We start from the raw sequence: 6,150 nt of genomic DNA on the forward strand, positions 1-6,150 counted from the left end.
AGAAGGTTTTAGCATTTATCAGCACGCTTGTTCAATGAGCGATTTCAAACTTATAATTTGAAATTTTAAGCTCAAGTTTCCTCACAGTTTTCCTTCACCGTTTGTCTGTGGTCTCTAAATAATCTTAGAAAGTACATATAACTCGGAAAATGTCACATTGGTACTTGCCGTTGGTAAGTTTCGAAGCCGCACTCTCATGCATGAGAAGTGGACGTCTTAAATCTTCGGGCCACCACAACATAAGTTTACCTTAAGGATACTATTAAATTGGACTACCTAGCAGGTATACCGGAGCTCCGGCTTGGCAAGCAGGAGTAGGAACGGGGTGGTTTTTAGTCAATAAGAGTCTGACACTCTCTCTCGCCTCGCCTAAGGCGAGAGAAGTCATTCGATGATTTTCCCCCCTTAATAAAGGTATACTCTTAATACGGCTCTGTAGGGTGTTTGGATAATGTGACACACCTGTGTCTCGACGTAACATGATACGTCTGTGAATAGCGGTGATTATGTTAAGTGTGGTGATTACATCTTCTTTTGTTATACTTCCCCTGTAAAGGGGATATTCTTTCTTTCTTTCTTTTTTACATGTATGGATATAAGAGAATTGTGAGGATAGTTAATTGTGATGTTGTTCTGTTTTGTTTGTTTCTGTCTGTAAATTAGTACTCGTATAAAATAATTAGCATTCAGAATTCAATTTTAATGTAAGACCTAATGTGTTTTTTATCGTCACGCCTTTAATTCCCAAAGGGGCAGGCAGAGGTGCACATTATGACACGTAATGCCATTGTATAATGTGCACCCACTTTTCAAAAGGCGAATGGCAGGGTTGTATGGGAGTTTGATACAGCAAAAAATTTTCGTATTTCCGAATATTTTTGAGTTTAATTGGTAGTAAACATGATAGGAAAGCTCTATAAAAATTCTCAGATTTTTAGAAGTTGGGACATAAGAGTTATAACCAGTTTCATGTTTGAGGTTATGTTTGTCTATGGTCAATGGAAATATTCTGTAAATATGGATATTTTACAAGATTTTCATATTATTTATAAGGTAGAATATACATATAGTAGGTATGGGCTAGTAGAGAAGCTTGTTGTTAATAATATCAAAAGCAAAGGTCAATCGCCAAGGGGTGACCATCATAGCAAGTCTCCTTCGTGTTTCGGAAGGAGAAAGAGTAGGAAGATAAGAAATGACTTATGGAACATTTATCTTATAATAAAGTAAGCTACTATCATCATTGTCTAGAGTTTGTTTCGCATTGGCGTTGTATTTCGTTGAGTGAGTGAGGTTACCGGAGGCGCAATTACCCCTTCCCTAACAACCCTTAAATTCCGAACCCCCAAAAGGCCGGCAACGCACTTCTAACGCCTCAGGTGCACATGGGCGGCGGCGATTGCTTACCATCAGATGATCCGTCTGCTCGTTTACCAACTTATTGCATAAAAAAGATACTTACCTAGTATAACTCCGAAACCCGACTTTTGACCTTAATTGTAGTACTTTAGTAAGTTTATTCAGTTTGAGAATATTTATCTATAGATAGAAGGGTGTCTCATTACTATTGAGAGGTGGTCCCAACATTACTCTTTGTTCTTTATCACGTATAAGCACTAAGCACATAAACATTGTTTAAGTGAAAAAGAATGTAGGAAGTTGATAAATTGACATGAGAATTTACCCATTCAGTAGGGTGCTTAAGGAGTGACCTATGTCCAGCAGCAGTCTACAATAGTTTGATAATGATTAAGTGCTGATGAAGTTTTGAGTGTAGGTAAATAAAACAACATAGTTTTTGTAGAAATACATTTACTTTATTTTCCTATAATTACTTGATTGGTTCTTAATATTACTTCATCGAAGAAAGGGGCAGGTCGGGTCATACCCTCATAGCAAGCATAACTCAAATGCCAAAGAATGCTCATAATATGTGAGCAGCATCCCACTGTTCTTAAACCTACAATACAATTACAGCAATAACTTTTGATTGTGTCCCGGCTACTCATATTTGTTTCTGCAACTATGAAAACAAAATAAGTTCTAGGAGAGGAGTGGCAGGGCTTTATTTTAGCTTGAAGCAACATAGACCATCTGGAACATAGAAGCTCAAATTGCATACTTGGCCCCAGCAAACTTCACAAACTTCATTCATCGAAGGTGTCTGTAAATAAATAATATAAATAATTCATGTAATTCAAAATTAAGCATTTACATATGATAAATAATAATTTATTAATAATAAATTGCGCAAAACATGACCAGGCTAGAGAATAAATCTCGACACACAATGATTGGTTTTTACCGAAGACCTTTCCAAAAATACTGAATATATTTATTGTTCACTGGAGTAGAGAATGGAAAGACCAGTATCCTTTTGTTGTTAGTAGAGCCAACATCATTAGTGTCTTACATATAGCAACATAAAATTGTAATTGCTCTTTGCATTGCGTTTTTAGAAGCTAATTACTATAAATATATTATTTCATATTATTATATACCTGCTGGTGCTCCAACAAACAAGCAGTGTTGTCGGGAGTAAGACTTTGACCACATGCAGCACACATCAGTTCAGAATTATCACTTTCCTGCTGATAATAGGTTCAACGGATTGAATATCTTCATTTAGTGAAGTATCCTTAGTTCTCACTCTTAACCAACACCGCACACAAGCTTTATCTTTAGGATGAAGCTAAAATAAATAATATAAATAAAGAAAAGCTTTCATTTAAACATACATGCTATTAGTGGAAAATATTTACATTGTTTTATTTCTTAGTTTGTTTCAAATAAATAAAATAATGAATTGATAAAAGTTATAATACATGTTCTTATTTATACCTGTTGTGGTTAGATCCAAGTAGCCATTGTGTAAGCCGTTCTTTGTTCTTCTTCAATCAAAATTCTGCATTGCCTGATTCTTAGTATGGATTGTCCACATACAACACAAACACTGATGTCCTATGTGTCTTCTCGTAAATTATCAGAAGAACATGAATGACTAGCTAGCTGCCAGCATTCATGGTAAACATGGTCATCTGGTGTAATCTAGAAATAATTAAATGATTTTGAGTATGGCTCACCATTAAACAAAATAATAGGTACTAATAAATTATAACAGTGTTATGCAAACCAAGTAAGGCAAGTAAATAATACATGTTACCGATTACTTATGCGTTTATTTAGTGTGATATCACACGTAAAAGTTATTGAAGTTCGTAACTATGGCCCATTCGTACACACAATGTTATGTGGAAACTACTTACATCTCTAAGATATGTCCACAGACGAATAGTGTTGACGATATCTTCACCGTCATTGGATAAAGCGTGTCTTCTTCTTCGGGACAAGCGAACATAGCAATTGATGCATTGCAAACTCGTCATTTTCAATAAAACACGTACACACAACACAATTAATAAAGCGTCCTTTCGCGAAAGTAGTATCAACAGATAGAGAACGGAGAAGCAGTTGCTCAACTCAACGCAAGCAGCAATTATCTGGCCATTTTAAATTGTTGAGATGAAGTTACAAACTACAATCCAAAACAAAACAACGGCAAAAAACTGGACGACTTTGAAAGATTAGGGATTTTGCAAACCTGTCAATAAATGATTGCCATTACAAAAAAAATATTGATGGCAAAAATAATTCCTATAAATATAAAGATTTTATGCATATATATGCATTAATTATATATTCTAAGGTATAACCTGTAATTGGTTAATTATATTTACTGTTATTTCTATTTCAAAATATTTATTTATCATTTCGAGTCTTCTGATATTTTATTAATGGCAACTAACTAAACATGTCTTTTACGTTTCGTTTCATTATATTACGTTTCGTTACTAAAATCTTTTAATTGATATATTTGCTAAACCCCAGCTTCTAAAAATATTATTTTTACAGAAAAATGAATGGTTTAGTTGCCTCAATAAGTGGTACAAATTTTATCAGGGAACACCAAAAAAAGTATGCTGTACGAATTCTGCCATTCTCCTTTATGCTGTAAGTTCCATGTAATAAGTGATGAGCCTATTGCCATATACCAGGCACATTTCCAGACTCCGTGCTACTACTGAGAAATTTTCGGGAATCGAACCCGAGACCCCTTGCCCCGCAGTCGCACTTGCAACCACTCAGTCAACGAGGCATTCAACTGTAACTATGTAACACTACTGCACTATTCCATTTCTCAAAATCTACTTTAAAAATCACTGTTTGAAATCAGTTCATTTCATATATCACAACCAACAATATAATACTTACTAATAATAGACCCCAGTTATAAATCTCTCACTGAGCTCCCTGTTTCTCCGAAGACAAGGAGAATCACGCTGTCTTCTCGCCTGTCCTTATATACTTACCCTCGCTTTGTTTGTCTCTATATTACATTTTTGTTTTTATACTAAAAACAATGGGACGTAATGAGATTAGGGAGGTTTTTATTATTTTATACTGTATGGAGATCATACATATGGCTTTAATGAAACTACAGAAGGATAAAGCATATGAAAAATGGAGATGAATGATTTATAGAAAAAGAAAGAAGTAGTAAAAATATAATACAAATACAAAATATAATAAAAATTTATTAAAATAATATTAAGTAACAGATTCGAAGATCTAAGTACGTACTGACGTTTTTCCTTTCACTCCTAAGATGATGTAAGGTCATGTATGTGTAAAATAGAAATGTATCTCCAACTGCATCAAATAATCAAATTACACATACAGATCAAAATCCTATAGCAAAGCGAAGATTCTTTACTTCAGTTTTCTAAGCTTGATATATTTACGAACACAGGAATTTCTACCTTCGTGGCAGGTATACGCTTGAACTCTTCTCGTGCATTAAATATTGATGGAAATCCGCTTACGGACAGACATCGCCATCGACCCTGTATGTTATAAGATTCTCATTTTGTTATTTTAAAACCGATTAAATGTCAGATGGTATTACAAACTACTTAGGTACTAATAGCTTTTGGCCTTCGACTTGGGACCTATCCTACAATATCTTAAGTTTCTGTACTGTTAATGTTACTGACGAATATTTTAGACGCACCCAGGACTCAGGAAAAGTTCCTATTTCTTTTTTAATGTTGATAAGTCTGCGTTTGTCTACTAACCAGCTTACTGCCAGGACGGTGAAACGAAGATGTGGCCGAGGCTGGAGCACGCAGACTTAGAAAGTACCTATTTACTCTGACCTTGAAAAATATGGGGCAAAGTTAAAAAGCTTTTAATTGTCATATCAATTTTCAGATTTTCAGTATTTGTTACTGTATATTACTCAGTTATTATTAGAAATTATGACGGGATATTTACCATGTTTATTTATTTCGATAAGTTTCCGATATTTCGGCACTGTTGCAAGCGCCATATGATCACGGGTGACCATGTCAGTTTAAAAAAAAAATTACTCAGTTACTTAGTAACGGAAGAGTTGCTGCATAATCATGTAAAATAACTCAATACACCCTGAAAGGCCTAAAAGCCAAATACGGTCATGAAAGCACACAGATATAAAATTGTCCTCTCAGAGGGAACGATAAAAACTCTACGTGGTCTGAATAGTGAGAGGATTTGGACAGTTTTTTATTTACCTAATTTGATATATTATCTTTTCGACCGAGTTTACGAGTGAAATGGTTCGGATATATTTAGAAAGATGGAAGATATTGCTCAGAATTGATTAGTTTGTATAGAAATAAATTTATGGTTGGTTTTGTTGATTAAATGGTCACTTAAATTCAAACTTCGTATCAAATATCATGCAACATTCCTCGTCAAATAGTTACGTGAGTGTGTTATAAATCGGCTTGATTTATAACATAATAATTAATTTAGTATGTACATACATACATACATATCTTCACGCCTTTAATCCCCGAAGGGGTAGACAGAGGTGCACATTATGGCACATAATGCCCATGTACACCCACATTTCACAATTTATGTTGTAAGTCCCATGTAATAGGTGGTGAGCCTATTGCCATATACCGGGCACATTTCCAGACTCCGTGTTACTACTGAGAAATTTTCGAAAATCCGAAAAAAGCCCAGCAATACTTTACCCGACCCGGGAATCGAACCCGAGACCCCTTGTGCGGCAGTCGCACTTGCGACCACTCGACCAACGAG

General features: G+C 35.0%; 1 long non-coding RNA gene across 1 annotated transcript; it reads right to left on the reverse strand.

Annotated features, from left to right (window-relative positions):
• Positions 1-1,139: 1,139 nt before the first annotated feature.
• LOC126911043 (uncharacterized) lies at positions 1,140-3,480 on the reverse strand. Its single transcript, XR_007705599.1, has 3 exons — positions 2,842-3,480; positions 2,502-2,692; positions 1,140-2,164 (listed from the first exon to the last, which is right to left on the reverse strand). It is a non-coding gene; the product is annotated as an uncharacterized LOC126911043 (long non-coding RNA).
• Between the last annotated feature and the right edge of the window lie 2,670 nt (positions 3,481-6,150).

The sequence above is a fragment of the Spodoptera frugiperda genome, chromosome 9 (genome assembly GCF_023101765.2).
Source record: "Spodoptera frugiperda isolate SF20-4 chromosome 9, AGI-APGP_CSIRO_Sfru_2.0, whole genome shotgun sequence".
Classification (NCBI taxonomy): Eukaryota; Metazoa; Arthropoda; class Insecta; order Lepidoptera; family Noctuidae; genus Spodoptera; species Spodoptera frugiperda.